This window comes from Hyla sarda, unplaced genomic scaffold, assembly GCF_029499605.1.
Source record: "Hyla sarda isolate aHylSar1 unplaced genomic scaffold, aHylSar1.hap1 scaffold_1004, whole genome shotgun sequence".
NCBI classification, from domain to species: domain Eukaryota; kingdom Metazoa; phylum Chordata; class Amphibia; order Anura; family Hylidae; genus Hyla; species Hyla sarda.
This window is the reverse complement of record NW_026607623.1, coordinates 72,408-91,126: the sequence shown is the minus strand read 5'-3', so window position 1 is coordinate 91,126 and position 18,719 is coordinate 72,408. Positions and strand designations below refer to the sequence as shown.

Sequence of the window (18,719 nt, the reverse complement as noted above, 5' to 3'; positions counted from 1 at the left end):
GGGTGGTGCACTGTACCCGAAGATACTGCCATATCGGGTCAATGCATAGGGCGACGGAAGCAAGCTTCGAAATCGGCCCCCGTTCTCAAAAATCCATTTAATATATGGTCCCCAGATAGGGGACGTATCAGATATTAAACTGATAAGAACAGATACTACACTTGATCTTAGCCAAAAGGCCGAGAAGCGATAACCGTGAAAGGGGCGGGCCCAACAAGGTCCCCTTCATGGGCACTATCACTGCTTGCTGTCAGGGAGGCTGCCAGACAATTTTCCATGCACACTCTGGGCTGGGGGGCAGTCAACCACCAGTACACACAGCAGAACCTAAACCCATACCATTATTGCTAAGCAGCAAGACAGGGGCCTATTGCACTCCCACGGGGCCTTTTTAAATGCAATCCATAACCCGGATTTGCCAGGAACCCTTCTTACTCCTCCATGTGACACTGGGCTTAGGATCTGCATAGGAAACACACACACAAGCACACACCTACCTTTGTTGCCTGCAGATGCCTCCTTGGCTGTCCCCAAACGGTATCAAACCAACACCCACGGGAAGCTGTAAGCATAGAGGACATGCCTGCACCCCATTGGACTTACCTGTGTGGGTTAAATCCGGGTTATTTGACAACCTATGGCGGTGATGGTTCTGCTCAGGCAGAGCAGTGCTGATGCTCCTCATAAAGCTGTCGCTGCTGTGAAGGTTCTAGGTGACATCACAAATCCCTTTGGTTACATACACAACAAAGCTGGGTTGTTGTTGTTTACACTCTGCAAGGCCTGTGGAAGTGAGTGACATCATCATAGCACTGTAGTTCTGAGGGTTCAAGATGGATGCAACAATCTCCTGTTGCTTCTATGAAGGCCGTAATAGACGACATCACCAAACAGCTCCATAGTCACATACACAGCAAAGGAGAGATGTTGTTTACACCTAGTGATGTCAGTGGTATTGAGTGACATCACAGCACAGTGCTAAGGCTCCTGGGCCTGGACACAGCAGCGGCTGCAATATCTCAACGGAGAATACGTTTATATCTATGTGTGTGTGTGCGCATATATATATATATATATATATATATATATATATATATATATATATTTCTCCGCCGAAATCACTTTTAAACCCATTTCCACCTTTTTTTCCCTTCTCTTCCTCTTACTTTTTTTTCACGTTTTTTTACGTTTTTCTCCTTTTCGCCTCTTTTCTGGGCGTATTATTCTTCTTTTTCTTCTTTTTTTTCGTCTAATGCATACCCACTCAGTGCAGCAATGCTTATTCAATACCGCCAGCAGATGGAGACACTGGGGGATAATTTTCTAAGGATTTATACTGATTTTTCCTGTCTGAATTTGTCGCACAGAAAGTTGCAGGCCAAATATGTGTGACATTTCTGCGACTTTAGCTTCTAGAGCATTTTTACAACATTATACATAGGTGCTGAATACATAAAAAGCGACTGTTCAGCGACAGACAAGTCGCATCGGCTGAAAGTAGGCCAGAATGTCAGTCCATGTTGGAGCAGGTTTAGATACAGTCTAAAGCATAGATCTCAAAGTCTGTGCACAGAATTTAGCAAGGGCCTCGCACCTTCTGATGCATCAGGTAGGTGCACAATAGCATAGCCTAACCCTCTGTACTTTGGTCTATATTGATGCGGGACATAGACAGCCAGCTGATGACCAATCCATTAGTGCAATGGATGGCTGGAAGCATTTGTCTTTGCCTTTGCAATACCACAGAAGCAATGCATGGTCAATGTACAGCAATGACACACCTGTGTGAACAGCCAGGAGACCCCCCCCCCCCCCATGTTATGTTACATAGTTACATAGTTAGTACGGTCGAAAAAAGACATATGTCCATCACGTTCAACCAGGGAATTAAGGGGTAGGGGTGTGGCGCGATATTGGGGAAGGGATGAGATTTTATATTTCTTCATAAGCATTAATCTTATTTTGTCAATTAGGAACATTCAGCACCCACCCGCTATCAAGGCAGCTGCCTATCATGTCATGCCCTACCTGCACAGGTGTGCTGGCTACTCAAATGATCCAATTAAGGAGGCCATTTAGTCAGCAGCAGCAGAAGTCCTGTGCCTGGACGCTCCAACAGGGGCCAGACACAAGCAGAAGCAGCAGAAGCAGCAGCAGCACCACCTTTTGTTTTTTGGCTGCAGCAGCAGCAAGGCCCACAGGGCTGGCTAGCTGGCTAGCCAGCAAGCAGGTAGCAATGAAAGTAGGAATCTTTCTTTTTAACCCTGTAAGGGGGTGGTGCACTGTACCCGAAGATACTGCCATATCGGGTCAATGCATAGGGCGACGGAAGCAAGCTTCGAAATCGGCCCCCGTTCTCAAAAATCCATTTAATATATGGTCCCCAGATAGGGGACGTATCAGATATTAAACTGATAAGAACAGATACTACACTTGATCTTAGCCAAAAGGCCGAGAAGCGATAACCGTGAAAGGGGCGGGCCCAACAAGGTCCCCTTCATGGGCACTATCACTGCTTGCTGTCAGGGAGGCTGCCAGACAATTTTCCATGCACACTCTGGGCTGGGGGGCAGTCAACCACCAGTACACACAGCAGAACCTAAACCCATACCATTATTGCTAAGCAGCAAGACAGGGGCCCATTGCACTCCCACGGGGCCTTTTTAAATGCAATCCATAACCCGGATTTGCCAGGAACCCTTCTTACTCCTCCTACTTGCATGTGACACTGGGCTTAGGATCTGCATAGGAAACACACACACAAGCACACACCTACCTTTGTTGCCTGCAGATGCCTCCTTGGCTGTCCCCAAACGGTATCAAACCAACACCCACGGGAAGCTGTAAGCATAGAGGACATGCCTGCACCCCATTGGACTTACCTGTGTGGGTTAAATCCGGGTTATTTGACAACCTATGGCGGTGATGGTTCTGCTCAGGCAGAGCAGTGCTGATGCTCCTCATAAAGCTGTCGCTGCTGTGAAGGTTCTAGGTGACATCACAAATCCCTTTGGTTACATACACAACAAAGCTGGGTTGTTGTTGTTTACACTCTGCAAGGCCTGTGGAAGTGAGTGACATCATAGCACTGTAGTTCTGAGGGTTCAAGATGGATGCAACAATCTCCTGTTGCTTCTATGAAGGCCGTAATAGACGACATCACCAAACAGCTCCATAGTCACATACACAGCAAAGGAGAGATGTTGTTTACACCTAGTGATGTCAGTGGTATTGAGTGACATCACAGCACAGTGCTAAGGCTCCTGGGCCTGGACACAGCAGCGGCTGCAATATCTCAACGGAGAATACGTTTATATCTATGTGTGTGTGTGCGCATATATATATATATATATATATATATATATATATATATATATATATTCTCCGCCGAAATCACTTTTAAACCCATTTCCACCTTTTTTTCCCTTCTCTTCCTCTTACTTTTTTTTCACGTTTTTTTACGTTTTTCTCCTTTTCGCCTCTTTTCTGGGCGTATTATTCTTCTTTTTCTTCTTTTTTTTCGTCTAATGCATACCCCATCAGTGCAGCAATGCTTATTCAATACCGCCAGCAGATGGAGACACTGGGGGATAATTTTCTAAGGATTTATACTGATTTTTCCTGTCTGAATTTGTCGCACAGAAAGTTGCAGGCCAAATATGTGTGACATTTCTGCGACTTTAGCTTCTAGAGCATTTTTACAACATTATACATAGGTGCTGAATACATAAAAAGCGACTGTTCAGCGACAGACAAGTCGCATCGGCTGAAAGTAGGCCAGAATGTCAGTCCATGTTGGAGCAGGTTTAGATACAGTCTAAAGCATAGATCTCAAAGTCTGTGCACAGAATTTAGCAAGGGCCTCGCACCTTCTGATGCATCAGGTAGGTGCACAATAGCATAGCCTAACCCTCTGTACTTTGGTCTATATTGATGCGGGACATAGACAGCCAGCTGATGACCAATCCATTAGTGCAATGGATGGCTGGAAGCATTTGTCTTTGCCTTTGCAATACCACAGAAGCAATGCATGGTCAATGTACAGCAATGACACACCTGTGTGAACAGCCAGGAGACCCCCCCCCCCCCCCCATGTTATGTTACATAGTTACATAGTTAGTACGGTCGAAAAAAGACATATGTCCATCACGTTCAACCAGGGAATTAAGGGGTAGGGGTGTGGCGCGATATTGGGGAAGGGATGAGATTTTATATTTCTTCATAAGCATTAATCTTATTTTGTCAATTAGGAACATTCAGCACCCACCCGCTATCAAGGCAGCTGCCTATCATGTCATGCCCTACCTGCACAGGTGTGCTGGCTACTCAAATGATCCAATTAAGGAGGCCATTTAGTCAGCAGCAGCAGAAGTCCTGTGCCTGGACGCTCCAACAGGGGCCAGACACAAGCAGAAGCAGCAGCAGCACCACCTTTTGTTTTTTGGCTGCAGCAGCAGCAAGGCCCACAGGGCTGGCTAGCTGGCTAGCCAGCAAGCAGGTAGCAATGAAAGTAGGAATCTTTCTTTTTAACCCTGTAAGGGGGTGGTGCACTGTACCCGAAGATACTGCCATATCGGGTCAATGCATAGGGCGACGGAAGCAAGCTTCGAAATCGGCCCCCGTTCTCAAAAATCCATTTAATATATGGTCCCCAGATAGGGGACGTATCAGATATTAAACTGATAAGAACAGATACTACACTTGATCTTAGCCAAAAGGCCGAGAAGCGATAACCGTGAAAGGGGCGGGCCCAACAAGGTCCCCTTCATGGGCACTATCACTGCTTGCTGTCAGGGAGGCTGCCAGACAATTTTCCATGCACACTCTGGGCTGGGGGGCAGTCAACCACCAGTACACACAGCAGAACCTAAACCCATACCATTATTGCTAAGCAGCAAGACAGGGGCCCATTGCACTCCCACGGGGCCTTTTTAAATGCAATCCATAACCCGGATTTGCCAGGAACCCTTCTTACTCCTCCTACTTGCATGTGACACTGGGCTTAGGATCTGCATAGGAAACACACACACAAGCACACACCTACCTTTGTTGCCTGCAGATGCCTCCTTGGCTGTCCCCAAACGGTATCAAACCAACACCCACGGGAAGCTGTAAGCATAGAGGACATGCCTGCACCCCATTGGACTTACCTGTGTGGGTTAAATCCGGGTTATTTGACAACCTATGGCGGTGATGGTTCTGCTCAGGCAGAGCAGTGCTGATGCTCCTCATAAAGCTGTCGCTGCTGTGAAGGTTCTAGGTGACATCACAAATCCCTTTGGTTACATACACAACAAAGCTGGGTTGTTGTTGTTTACACTCTGCAAGGCCTGTGGAAGTGAGTGACATCATAGCACTGTAGTTCTGAGGGTTCAAGATGGATGCAACAATCTCCTGTTGCTTCTATGAAGGCCGTAATAGACGACATCACCAAACAGCTCCATAGTCACATACACAGCAAAGGAGAGATGTTGTTTACACCTAGTGATGTCAGTGGTATTGAGTGACATCACAGCACAGTGCTAAGGCTCCTGGGCCTGGACACAGCAGCGGCTGCAATATCTCAACGGAGAATACGTTTATATCTATGTGTGTGTGTGCGCATATATATATATATATATATATATATATATATATATATATATATATTTCTCCGCCGAAATCACTTTTAAACCCATTTCCACCTTTTTTTCCCTTCTCTTCCTCTTACTTTTTTTTCACGTTTTTTTACGTTTTTCTCCTTTTCGCCTCTTTTCTGGGCGTATTATTCTTCTTTTTCTTCTTTTTTTTCGTCTAATGCATACCCCATCAGTGCAGCAATGCTTATTCAATACCGCCAGCAGATGGAGACACTGGGGGATAATTTTCTAAGGATTTATACTGATTTTTCCTGTCTGAATTTGTCGCACAGAAAGTTGCAGGCCAAATATGTGTGACATTTCTGCGACTTTAGCTTCTAGAGCATTTTTACAACATTATACATAGGTGCTGAATACATAAAAAGCGACTGTTCAGCGACAGACAAGTCGCATCGGCTGAAAGTAGGCCAGAATGTCAGTCCATGTTGGAGCAGGTTTAGATACAGTCTAAAGCATAGATCTCAAAGTCTGTGCACAGAATTTAGCAAGGGCCTCGCACCTTCTGATGCATCAGGTAGGTGCACAATAGCATAGCCTAACCCTCTGTACTTTGGTCTATATTGATGCGGGACATAGACAGCCAGCTGATGACCAATCCATTAGTGCAATGGATGGCTGGAAGCATTTGTCTTTGCCTTTGCAATACCACAGAAGCAATGCATGGTCAATGTACAGCAATGACACACCTGTGTGAACAGCCAGGAGACCCCCCCCCCCCCCCCCCATGTTATGTTACATAGTTACATAGTTAGTACGGTCGAAAAAAGACATATGTCCATCACGTTCAACCAGGGAATTAAGGGGTAGGGGTGTGGCGCGATATTGGGGAAGGGATGAGATTTTATATTTCTTCATAAGCATTAATCTTATTTTGTCAATTAGGAACATTCAGCACCCACCCGCTATCAAGGCAGCTGCCTATCATGTCATGCCCTACCTGCACAGGTGTGCTTGCTACTCAAATGATCCAATTAAGGAGGCCATTTAGTCAGCAGCAGCAGAAGTCCTGTGCCTGGACGCTCCAACAGGGGCCAGACACAAGCAGAAGCAGCAGAAGCAGCAGCAGCACCACCTTTTGTTTTTTGGCTGCAGCAGCAGCAAGGCCCACAGGGCTGGCTAGCTGGCTAGCCAGCAAGCAGGTAGCAATGAAAGTAGGAATCTTTCTTTTTAACCCTGTAAGGGGGTGGTGCACTGTACCCGAAGATACTGCCATATCGGGTCAATGCATAGGGCGACGGAAGCAAGCTTCGAAATCGGCCCCCGTTCTCAAAAATCCATTTAATATATGGTCCCCAGATAGGGGACGTATCAGATATTAAACTGATAAGAACAGATACTACACTTGATCTTAGCCAAAAGGCCGAGAAGCGATAACCGTGAAAGGGGCGGGCCCAACAAGGTCCCCTTCATGGGCACTATCACTGCTTGCTGTCAGGGAGGCTGCCAGACAATTTTCCATGCACACTCTGGGCTGGGGGGCAGTCAACCACCAGTACACACAGCAGAACCTAAACCCATACCATTATTGCTAAGCAGCAAGACAGGGGCCCATTGCACTCCCACGGGGCCTTTTTAAATGCAATCCATAACCCGGATTTGCCAGGAACCCTTCTTACTCCTCCTACTTGCATGTGACACTGGGCTTAGGATCTGCATAGGAAACACACACACAAGCACACACCTACCTTTGTTGCCTGCAGATGCCTCCTTGGCTGTCCCCAAACGGTATCAAACCAACACCCACGGGAAGCTGTAAGCATAGAGGACATGCCTGCACCCCATTGGACTTACCTGTGTGGGTTAAATCCGGGTTATTTGACAACCTATGGCGGTGATGGTTCTGCTCAGGCAGAGCAGTGCTGATGCTCCTCATAAAGCTGTCGCTGCTGTGAAGGTTCTAGGTGACATCACAAATCCCTTTGGTTACATACACAACAAAGCTGGGTTGTTGTTGTTTACACTCTGCAAGGCCTGTGGAAGTGAGTGACATCATAGCACTGTAGTTCTGAGGGTTCAAGATGGATGCAACAATCTCCTGTTGCTTCTATGAAGGCCGTAATAGACGACATCACCAAACAGCTCCATAGTCACATACACAGCAAAGGAGAGATGTTGTTTACACCTAGTGATGTCAGTGGTATTGAGTGACATCACAGCACAGTGCTAAGGCTCCTGGGCCTGGACACAGCAGCGGCTGCAATATCTCAACGGAGAATACGTTTATATCTATGTGTGTGTGTGCGCATATATATATATATATATATATATATATATATATATATATATATATTTCTCCGCCGAAATCACTTTTAAACCCATTTCCACCTTTTTTTCCCTTCTCTTCCTCTTACTTTTTTTTCACGTTTTTTTACGTTTTTCTCCTTTTCGCCTCTTTTCTGGGCGTATTATTCTTCTTTTTCTTCTTTTTTTTCGTCTAATGCATACCCCATCAGTGCAGCAATGCTTATTCAATACCGCCAGCAGATGGAGACACTGGGGGATAATTTTCTAAGGATTTATACTGATTTTTCCTGTCTGAATTTGTCGCACAGAAAGTTGCAGGCCAAATATGTGTGACATTTCTGCGACTTTAGCTTCTAGAGCATTTTTACAACATTATACATAGGTGCTGAATACATAAAAAGCGACTGTTCAGCGACAGACAAGTCGCATCGGCTGAAAGTAGGCCAGAATGTCAGTCCATGTTGGAGCAGGTTTAGATACAGTCTAAAGCATAGATCTCAAAGTCTGTGCACAGAATTTAGCAAGGGCCTCGCACCTTCTGATGCATCAGGTAGGTGCACAATAGCATAGCCTAACCCTCTGTACTTTGGTCTATATTGATGCGGGACATAGACAGCCAGCTGATGACCAATCCATTAGTGCAATGGATGGCTGGAAGCATTTGTCTTTGCCTTTGCAATACCACAGAAGCAATGCATGGTCAATGTACAGCAATGACACACCTGTGTGAACAGCCAGGAGACCCCCCCCCCCCCCCCCCCCATGTTATGTTACATAGTTACATAGTTAGTACGGTCGAAAAAAGACATATGTCCATCACGTTCAACCAGGGAATTAAGGGGTAGGGGTGTGGCGCGATATTGGGGAAGGGATGAGATTTTATATTTCTTCATAAGCATTAATCTTATTTTGTCATTTAGGAACATTCAGCACCCACCCGCTATCAAGGCAGCTGCCTATCATGTCATGCCCTACCTGCACAGGTGTGCTGGCTACTCAAATGATCCAATTAAGGAGGCCATTTAGTCAGCAGCAGCAGAAGTCCTGTGCCTGGACGCTCCAACAGGGGCCAGACACAAGCAGAAGCAGCAGAAGCAGCAGCAGCACCACCTTTTGTTTTTTGGCTGCAGCAGCAGCAAGGCCCACAGGGCTGGCTAGCTGGCTAGCCAGCAAGCAGGTAGCAATGAAAGTAGGAATCTTTCTTTTTAACCCTGTAAGGGGGTGGTGCACTGTACCCGAAGATACTGCCATATCGGGTCAATGCATAGGGCGACGGAAGCAAGCTTCGAAATCGGCCCCCGTTCTCAAAAATCCATTTAATATATGGTCCCCAGATAGGGGACGTATCAGATATTAAACTGATAAGAACAGATACTACACTTGATCTTAGCCAAAAGGCCGAGAAGCGATAACCGTGAAAGGGGCGGGCCCAACAAGGTCCCCTTCATGGGCACTATCACTGCTTGCTGTCAGGGAGGCTGCCAGACAATTTTCCATGCACACTCTGGGCTGGGGGGCAGTCAACCACCAGTACACACAGCAGAACCTAAACCCATACCATTATTGCTAAGCAGCAAGACAGGGGCCCATTGCACTCCCACGGGGCCTTTTTAAATGCAATCCATAACCCGGATTTGCCAGGAACCCTTCTTACTCCTCCTACTTGCATGTGACACTGGGCTTAGGATCTGCATAGGAAACACACACACAAGCACACACCTACCTTTGTTGCCTGCAGATGCCTCCTTGGCTGTCCCCAAACGGTATCAAACCAACACCCACGGGAAGCTGTAAGCATAGAGGACATGCCTGCACCCCATTGGACTTACCTGTGTGGGTTAAATCCGGGTTATTTGACAACCTATGGCGGTGATGGTTCTGCTCAGGCAGAGCAGTGCTGATGCTCCTCATAAAGCTGTCGCTGCTGTGAAGGTTCTAGGTGACATCACAAATCCCTTTGGTTACATACACAACAAAGCTGGGTTGTTGTTGTTTACACTCTGCAAGGCCTGTGGAAGTGAGTGACATCATAGCACTGTAGTTCTGAGGGTTCAAGATGGATGCAACAATCTCCTGTTGCTTCTATGAAGGCCGTAATAGACGACATCACCAAACAGCTCCATAGTCACATACACAGCAAAGGAGAGATGTTGTTTACACCTAGTGATGTCAGTGGTATTGAGTGACATCACAGCACAGTGCTAAGGCTCCTGGGCCTGGACACAGCAGCGGCTGCAATATCTCAACGGAGAATACGTTTATATCTATGTGTGTGTGTGCGCATATATATATATATATATATATATATATATATATATATATTTCTCCGCCGAAATCACTTTTAAACCCATTTCCACCTTTTTTTCCCTTCTCTTCCTCTTACTTTTTTTTCACGTTTTTTTACGTTTTTCTCCTTTTCGCCTCTTTTCTGGGCGTATTATTCTTCTTTTTCTTCTTTTTTTTCGTCTAATGCATACCCCATCAGTGCAGCAATGCTTATTCAATACCGCCAGCAGATGGAGACACTGGGGGATAATTTTCTAAGGATTTATACTGATTTTTCCTGTCTGAATTTGTCGCACAGAAAGTTGCAGGCCAAATATGTGTGACATTTCTGCGACTTTAGCTTCTAGAGCATTTTTACAACATTATACATAGGTGCTGAATACATAAAAAGCGACTGTTCAGCGACAGACAAGTCGCATCGGCTGAAAGTAGGCCAGAATGTCAGTCCATGTTGGAGCAGGTTTAGATACAGTCTAAAGCATAGATCTCAAAGTCTGTGCACAGAATTTAGCAAGGGCCTCGCACCTTCTGATGCATCAGGTAGGTGCACAATAGCATAGCCTAACCCTCTGTACTTTGGTCTATATTGATGCGGGACATAGACAGCCAGCTGATGACCAATCCATTAGTGCAATGGATGGCTGGAAGCATTTGTCTTTGCCTTTGCAATACCACAGAAGCAATGCATGGTCAATGTACAGCAATGACACACCTGTGTGAACAGCCAGGAGACCCCCCCCCCCCCCCCCCCCATGTTATGTTACATAGTTACATAGTTAGTACGGTCGAAAAAAGACATATGTCCATCACGTTCAACCAGGGAATTAAGGGGTAGGGGTGTGGCGCGATATTGGGGAAGGGATGAGATTTTATATTTCTTCATAAGCATTAATCTTATTTTGTTGTCAATTAGGAACATTCAGCACCCACCCGCTATCAAGGCAGCTGCCTATCATGTCATGCCCTACCTGCACAGGTGTGCTGGCTACTCAAATGATCCAATTAAGGAGGCCATTTAGTCAGCAGCAGCAGAAGTCCTGTGCCTGGACGCTCCAACAGGGGCCAGACACAAGCAGAAGCAGCAGAAGCAGCAGCAGCACCACCTTTTGTTTTTTGGCTGCAGCAGCAGCAAGGCCCACAGGGCTGGCTAGCTGGCTAGCCAGCAAGCAGGTAGCAATGAAAGTAGGAATCTTTCTTTTTAACCCTGTAAGGGGGTGGTGCACTGTACCCGAAGATACTGCCATATCGGGTCAATGCATAGGGCGACGGAAGCAAGCTTCGAAATCGGCCCCCGTTCTCAAAAATCCATTTAATATATGGTCCCCAGATAGGGGACGTATCAGATATTAAACTGATAAGAACAGATACTACACTTGATCTTAGCCAAAAGGCCGAGAAGCGATAACCGTGAAAGGGGCGGGCCCAACAAGGTCCCCTTCATGGGCACTATCACTGCTTGCTGTCAGGGAGGCTGCCAGACAATTTTCCATGCACACTCTGGGCTGGGGGGCAGTCAACCACCAGTACACACAGCAGAACCTAAACCCATACCATTATTGCTAAGCAGCAAGACAGGGGCCCATTGCACTCCCACGGGGCCTTTTTAAATGCAATCCATAACCCGGATTTGCCAGGAACCCTTCTTACTCCTCCTACTTGCATGTGACACTGGGCTTAGGATCTGCATAGGAAACACACACACAAGCACACACCTACCTTTGTTGCCTGCAGATGCCTCCTTGGCTGTCCCCAAACGGTATCAAACCAACACCCACGGGAAGCTGTAAGCATAGAGGACATGCCTGCACCCCATTGGACTTACCTGTGTGGGTTAAATCCGGGTTATTTGACAACCTATGGCGGTGATGGTTCTGCTCAGGCAGAGCAGTGCTGATGCTCCTCATAAAGCTGTCGCTGCTGTGAAGGTTCTAGGTGACATCACAAATCCCTTTGGTTACATACACAACAAAGCTGGGGGGTTGTTGTTGTTTACACTCTGCAAGGCCTGTGGAAGTGAGTGACATCATAGCACTGTAGTTCTGAGGGTTCAAGATGGATGCAACAATCTCCTGTTGCTTCTATGAAGGCCGTAATAGACGACATCACCAAACAGCTCCATAGTCACATACACAGCAAAGGAGAGATGTTGTTTACACCTAGTGATGTCAGTGGTATTGAGTGACATCACAGCACAGTGCTAAGGCTCCTGGGCCTGGACACAGCAGCGGCTGCAATATCTCAACGGAGAATACGTTTATATCTATGTGTGTGTGTGCGCATATATATATATATATATATATATATATATATATATATATATCTCCGCCGAAATCACTTTTAAACCCATTTCCACCTTTTTTTCCCTTCTCTTCCTCTTACTTTTTTTTCACGTTTTTTTACGTTTTTCTCCTTTTCGCCTCTTTTCTGGGCGTATTATTCTTCTTTTTCTTCTTTTTTTTCGTCTAATGCATACCCCATCAGTGCAGCAATGCTTATTCAATACCGCCAGCAGATGGAGACACTGGGGGATAATTTTCTAAGGATTTATACTGATTTTTCCTGTCTGAATTTGTCGCACAGAAAGTTGCAGGCCAAATATGTGTGACATTTCTGCGACTTTAGCTTCTAGAGCATTTTTACAACATTATACATAGGTGCTGAATACATAAAAAGCGACTGTTCAGCGACAGACAAGTCGCATCGGCTGAAAGTAGGCCAGAATGTCAGTCCATGTTGGAGCAGGTTTAGATACAGTCTAAAGCATAGATCTCAAAGTCTGTGCACAGAATTTAGCAAGGGCCTCGCACCTTCTGATGCATCAGGTAGGTGCACAATAGCATAGCCTAACCCTCTGTACTTTGGTCTATATTGATGCGGGACATAGACAGCCAGCTGATGACCAATCCATTAGTGCAATGGATGGCTGGAAGCATTTGTCTTTGCCTTTGCAATACCACAGAAGCAATGCATGGTCAATGTACAGCAATGACACACCTGTGTGAACAGCCAGGAGACCCCCCCCCATGTTATGTTACATAGTTACATAGTTAGTACGGTCGAAAAAAGACATATGTCCATCACGTTCAACCAGGGAATTAAGGGGTAGGGGTGTGGCGCGATATTGGGGAAGGGATGAGATTTTATATTTCTTCATAAGCATTAATCTTATTTTGTCAATTAGGAACATTCAGCACCCACCCGCTATCAAGGCAGCTGCCTATCATGTCATGCCCTACCTGCACAGGTGTGCTGGCTACTCAAATGATCCAATTAAGGAGGCCATTTAGTCAGCAGCAGCAGAAGTCCTGTGCCTGGACGCTCCAACAGGGGCCAGACACAAGCAGAAGCAGAAGCAGCAGAAGCAGCAGCAGCACCACCTTTTGTTTTTTGGCTGCAGCAGCAGCAAGGCCCACAGGGCTGGCTAGCTGGCTAGCCAGCAAGCAGGTAGCAATGAAAGTAGGAATCTTTCTTTTTAACCCTGTAAGGGGGTGGTGCACTGTACCCGAAGATACTGCCATATCGGGTCAATGCATAGGGCGACGGAAGCAAGCTTCGAAATCGGCCCCCGTTCTCAAAAATCCATTTAATATATGGTCCCCAGATAGGGGACGTATCAGATATTAAACTGATAAGAACAGATACTACACTTGATCTTAGCCAAAAGGCCGAGAAGCGATAACCGTGAAAGGGGCGGGCCCAACAAGGTCCCCTTCATGGGCACTATCACTGCTTGCTGTCAGGGAGGCTGCCAGACAATTTTCCATGCACACTCTGGGCTGGGGGGCAGTCAACCACCAGTACACACAGCAGAACCTAAACCCATACCATTATTGCTAAGCAGCAAGACAGGGGCCCATTGCACTCCCACGGGGCCTTTTTAAATGCAATCCATAACCCGGATTTGCCAGGAACCCTTCTTACTCCTCCTACTTGCATGTGACACTGGGCTTAGGATCTGCATAGGAAACACACACACAAGCACACACCTACCTTTGTTGCCTGCAGATGCCTCCTTGGCTGTCCCCAAACGGTATCAAACCAACACCCACGGGAAGCTGTAAGCATAGAGGACATGCCTGCACCCCATTGGACTTACCTGTGTGGGTTAAATCCGGGTTATTTGACAACCTATGGCGGTGATGGTTCTGCTCAGGCAGAGCAGTGCTGATGCTCCTCATAAAGCTGTCGCTGCTGTGAAGGTTCTAGGTGACATCACAAATCCCTTTGGTTACATACACAACAAAGCTGGGTTGTTGTTGTTTACACTCTGCAAGGCCTGTGGAAGTGAGTGACATCATAGCACTGTAGTTCTGAGGGTTCAAGATGGATGCAACAATCTCCTGTTGCTTCTATGAAGGCCGTAATAGACGACATCACCAAACAGCTCCATAGTCACATACACAGCAAAGGAGAGATGTTGTTTACACCTAGTGATGTCAGTGGTATTGAGTGACATCACAGCACAGTGCTAAGGCTCCTGGGCCTGGACACAGCAGCGGCTGCAATATCTCAACGGAGAATACGTTTATATCTATGTGTGTGTGTGCGCATATATATATATATATATATATATATATATATATATATATATATATTTCTCCGCCGAAATCACTTTTAAACCCATTTCCACCTTTTTTTCCCTTCTCTTCCTCTTCCTTTTTTTTCACGTTTTTTTACGTTTTTCTCCTTTTCGCCTCTTTTCTGGGCGTATTATTCTTCTTTTTCTTCTTTTTTTTCGTCTAATGCATACCCCATCAGTGCAGCAATGCTTATTCAATACCGCCAGCAGATGGAGACACTGGGGGATAATTTTCTAAGGATTTATACTGATTTTTCCTGTCTGAATTTGTCGCACAGAAAGTTGCAGGCCAAATATGTGTGACATTTCTGCGACTTTAGCTTCTAGAGCATTTTTACAACATTATACATAGGTGCTGAATACATAAAAAGCGACTGTTCAGCGACAGACAAGTCGCATCGGCTGAAAGTAGGCCAGAATGTCAGTCCATGTTGGAGCAGGTTTAGATACAGTCTAAAGCATAGATCTCAAAGTCTGTGCACAGAATTTAGCAAGGGCCTCGCACCTTCTGATGCATCAGGTAGGTGCACAATAGCATAGCCTAACCCTCTGTACTTTGGTCTATATTGATGCGGGACATAGACAGCCAGCTGATGACCAATCCATTAGTGCAATGGATGGCTGGAAGCATTTGTCTTTGCCTTTGCAATACCACAGAAGCAATGCATGGTCAATGTACAGCAATGACACACCTGTGTGAACAGCCAGGAGACCCCCCCCCCATGTTATGTTACATAGTTACATAGTTAGTACGGTCGAAAAAAGACATATGTCCATCACGTTCAACCAGGGAATTAAGGGGTAGGGGTGTGGCGCGATATTGGGGAAGGGATGAGATTTTATATTTCTTCATAAGCATTAATCTTATTTTGTCAATTAGGAACATTCAGCACCCACCCGCTATCAAGGCAGCTGCCTATCATGTCATGCCCTACCTGCACAGGTGTGCTGGCTACTCAAATGATCCAATTAAGGAGGCCATTTAGTCAGCAGCAGCAGAAGTCCTGTGCCTGGACGCTCCAACAGGGGCCAGACACAAGCAGAAGCAGAAGCAGCAGAAGCAGCAGCAGCACCACCTTTTGTTTTTTGGCTGCAGCAGCAGCAAGGCCCACAGGGCTGGCTAGCTGGCTAGCCAGCAAGCAGGTAGCAATGAAAGTAGGAATCTTTCTTTTTAACCCTGTAAGGGGGTGGTGCACTGTACCCGAAGATACTGCCATATCGGGTCAATGCATAGGGCGACGGAAGCAAGCTTCGAAATCGGCCCCCGTTCTCAAAAATCCATTTAATATATGGTCCCCAGATAGGGGACGTATCAGATATTAAACTGATAAGAACAGATACTACACTTGATCTTAGCCAAAAGGCCGAGAAGCGATAACCGTGAAAGGGGCGGGCCCAACAAGGTCCCCTTCATGGGCACTATCACTGCTTGCTGTCAGGGAGGCTGCCAGACAATTTTCCATGCACACTCTGGGCTGGGGGGCAGTCAACCACCAGTACACACAGCAGAACCTAAACCCATACCATTATTGCTAAGCAGCAAGACAGGGGCCCATTGCACTCCCACGGGGCCTTTTTAAATGCAATCCATAACCCGGATTTGCCAGGAACCCTTCTTACTCCTCCTACTTGCATGTGACACTGGGCTTAGGATCTGCATAGGAAACACACACACAAGCACACACCTACCTTTGTTGCCTGCAGATGCCTCCTTGGCTGTCCCCAAACGGTATCAAACCAACACCCACGGGAAGCTGTAAGCATAGAGGACATGCCTGCACCCCATTGGACTTACCTGTGTGGGTTAAATCCGGGTTATTTGACAACCTATGGCGGTGATGGTTCTGCTCAGGCAGAGCAGTGCTGATGCTCCTCATAAAGCTGTCGCTGCTGTGAAGGTTCTAGGTGACATCACAAATCCCTTTGGTTACATACACAACAAAGCTGGGTTGTTGTTGTTTACACTCTGCAAGGCCTGTGGAAGTGAGTGACATCATAGCACTGTAGTTCTGAGGGTTCAAGATGGATGCAACAATCTCCTGTTGCTTCTATGAAGGCCGTAATAGACGACATCACCAAACAGCTCCATAGTCACATACACAGCAAAGGAGAGATGTTGTTTACACCTAGTGATGTCAGTGGTATTGAGTGACATCACAGCACAGTGCTAAGGCTCCTGGGCCTGGACACAGCAGCGGCTGCAATATCTCAACGGAGAATACGTTTATATCTATGTGTGTGTGTGCGCATATATATATATATATATATATATATATATATATATATATATATATATTTCTCCGCCGAAATCACTTTTAAACCCATTTCCACCTTTTTTTCCCTTCTCTTCCTCTTACTTTTTTTTCACGTTTTTTTACGTTTTTCTCCTTTTCGCCTCTTTTCTGGGCGTATTATTCTTCTTTTTCTTCTTTTTTTTCGTCTAATGCATACCCCATCAGTGCAGCAATGCTTATTCAATACCGCCAGCAGATGGAGACACTGGGGGATAATTTTCTAAGGATTTATACTGATTTTTCCTGTCTGAATTTGTCGCACAGAAAGTTGCAGGCCAAATATGTGTGACATTTCTGCGACTTTAGCTTCTAGAGCATTTTTACAACATTATACATAGGTGCTGAATACATAAAAAGCGACTGTTCAGCGACAGACAAGTCGCATCGGCTGAAAGTAGGCCAGAATGTCAGTCCATGTTGGAGCAGGTTTAGATACAGTCTAAAGCATAGATCTCAAAGTCTGTGCACAGAATTTAGCAAGGGCCTCGCACCTTCTGATGCATCAGGTAGGTGCACAATAGCATAGCCTAACCCTCTGTACTTTGGTCTATATTGATGCGGGACATAGACAGCCAGCTGATGACCAATCCATTAGTGCAATGGATGGCTGGAAGCATTTGTCTTTGCCTTTGCAATACCACAGAAGCAATGCATGGTCAATGTACAGCAATGACACACCTGTGTGAACAGCCAGGAGACCCCCCCCCCCATGTTATGTTACATAGTTACATAGTTAGTACGGTCGAAAAAAGACATATGTCCATCACGTTCAACCAGGGAATTAAGGGGTAGGGGTGTGGCGCGATATTGGGGAAGGGATGAGATTTTATATTTCTTCATAAGCATTAATCTTATTTTGTCAATTAGGAACATTCAGCACCCACCCGCTATCAAGGCAGCTGCCTATCATGTCATGCCCTACCTGCACAGGTGTGCTGGCTACTCAAATGATCCAATTAAGGAGGCCATTTAGTCAGCAGCAGCAGAAGTCCTGTGCCTGGACGCTCCAACAGGGGCCAGACACAAGCAGAAGCAGAAGCAGCAGAAGCAGCAGCAGCACCACCTTTTGTTTTTTGGCTGCAGCAGCAGCAAGGCCCACAGGGCTGGCTAGCTGGCTAGCCAGCAAGCAGGTAGCAATGAAAGTAGGAATCTTTCTTTTTAACCCTGTAAGGGGGTGGTGCACTGTACCCGAAGATACTGCCATATCGGGTCAATGCATAGGGCGACGGAAGCAAGCTTCGAAATCGGCCCCCGTTCTCAAAAATCCATTTAATATATGGTCCCCAGATAGGGGACGTATCAGATATTAAACTGATAAGAACAGATACTACACTTGATCTTAGCCAAAAGGCCGAGAAGCGATAACCGTGAAAGGGGCGGGCCCAACAAGGTCCCCTTCATGGGCACTATCACTGCTTGCTGTCAGGGAGGCTGCCAGACAATTTTCCATGCACACTCTGGGCTGGGGGGCAGTCAACCACCAGTACACACAGCAGAACCTAAACCCATACCATTATTGCTAAGCAGCAAGACAGGGGCCCATTGCACTCCCACGGGGCCTTTTTAAATGCAATCCATAACCCGGATTTGCCAGGAACCCTTCTTACTCCTCCTACTTGCATGTGACACTGGGCTTAGGATCTGCATAGGAAACACACACACAAGCACACACCTACC

The 18,719-nt window shown here is 46.3% G+C and overlaps 9 non-coding genes across 9 annotated transcripts; all 9 read right to left on the bottom strand.

The window, feature by feature from the left end:
* Positions 1 to 191, bottom strand: LOC130298555 (U2 spliceosomal RNA). The gene has a single exon (XR_008849893.1). It is a non-coding gene; the product is annotated as a U2 spliceosomal RNA (small nuclear RNA).
* Positions 192 to 2,272: 2,081 nt separating this feature from the next.
* LOC130298554 (U2 spliceosomal RNA) lies at positions 2,273 to 2,463 on the bottom strand. Its single transcript, XR_008849892.1, has one exon. It is a non-coding gene; the product is annotated as a U2 spliceosomal RNA (small nuclear RNA).
* Positions 2,464 to 4,540: 2,077 nt separating this feature from the next.
* Positions 4,541 to 4,731, bottom strand: LOC130298553 (U2 spliceosomal RNA). The gene has a single exon (XR_008849891.1). It is a non-coding gene; the product is annotated as a U2 spliceosomal RNA (small nuclear RNA).
* A 2,089-nt stretch (positions 4,732 to 6,820) lies between these two features.
* Positions 6,821 to 7,011, bottom strand: LOC130298550 (U2 spliceosomal RNA). Its single transcript, XR_008849889.1, has one exon. It is a non-coding gene; the product is annotated as a U2 spliceosomal RNA (small nuclear RNA).
* A 2,091-nt stretch (positions 7,012 to 9,102) lies between these two features.
* Positions 9,103 to 9,293, bottom strand: LOC130298549 (U2 spliceosomal RNA). Its single transcript, XR_008849888.1, has one exon. It is a non-coding gene; the product is annotated as a U2 spliceosomal RNA (small nuclear RNA).
* A 2,088-nt stretch (positions 9,294 to 11,381) lies between these two features.
* On the bottom strand, positions 11,382 to 11,572 carry LOC130298548 (U2 spliceosomal RNA). Its single transcript, XR_008849887.1, has one exon. It is a non-coding gene; the product is annotated as a U2 spliceosomal RNA (small nuclear RNA).
* Positions 11,573 to 13,655: 2,083 nt separating this feature from the next.
* On the bottom strand, positions 13,656 to 13,846 carry LOC130298547 (U2 spliceosomal RNA). The gene has a single exon (XR_008849886.1). It is a non-coding gene; the product is annotated as a U2 spliceosomal RNA (small nuclear RNA).
* A 2,087-nt stretch (positions 13,847 to 15,933) lies between these two features.
* Positions 15,934 to 16,124, bottom strand: LOC130298546 (U2 spliceosomal RNA). The gene has a single exon (XR_008849885.1). It is a non-coding gene; the product is annotated as a U2 spliceosomal RNA (small nuclear RNA).
* Positions 16,125 to 18,214: 2,090 nt separating this feature from the next.
* On the bottom strand, positions 18,215 to 18,405 carry LOC130298545 (U2 spliceosomal RNA). The gene has a single exon (XR_008849884.1). It is a non-coding gene; the product is annotated as a U2 spliceosomal RNA (small nuclear RNA).
* Positions 18,406 to 18,719: the final 314 nt, after the last annotated feature.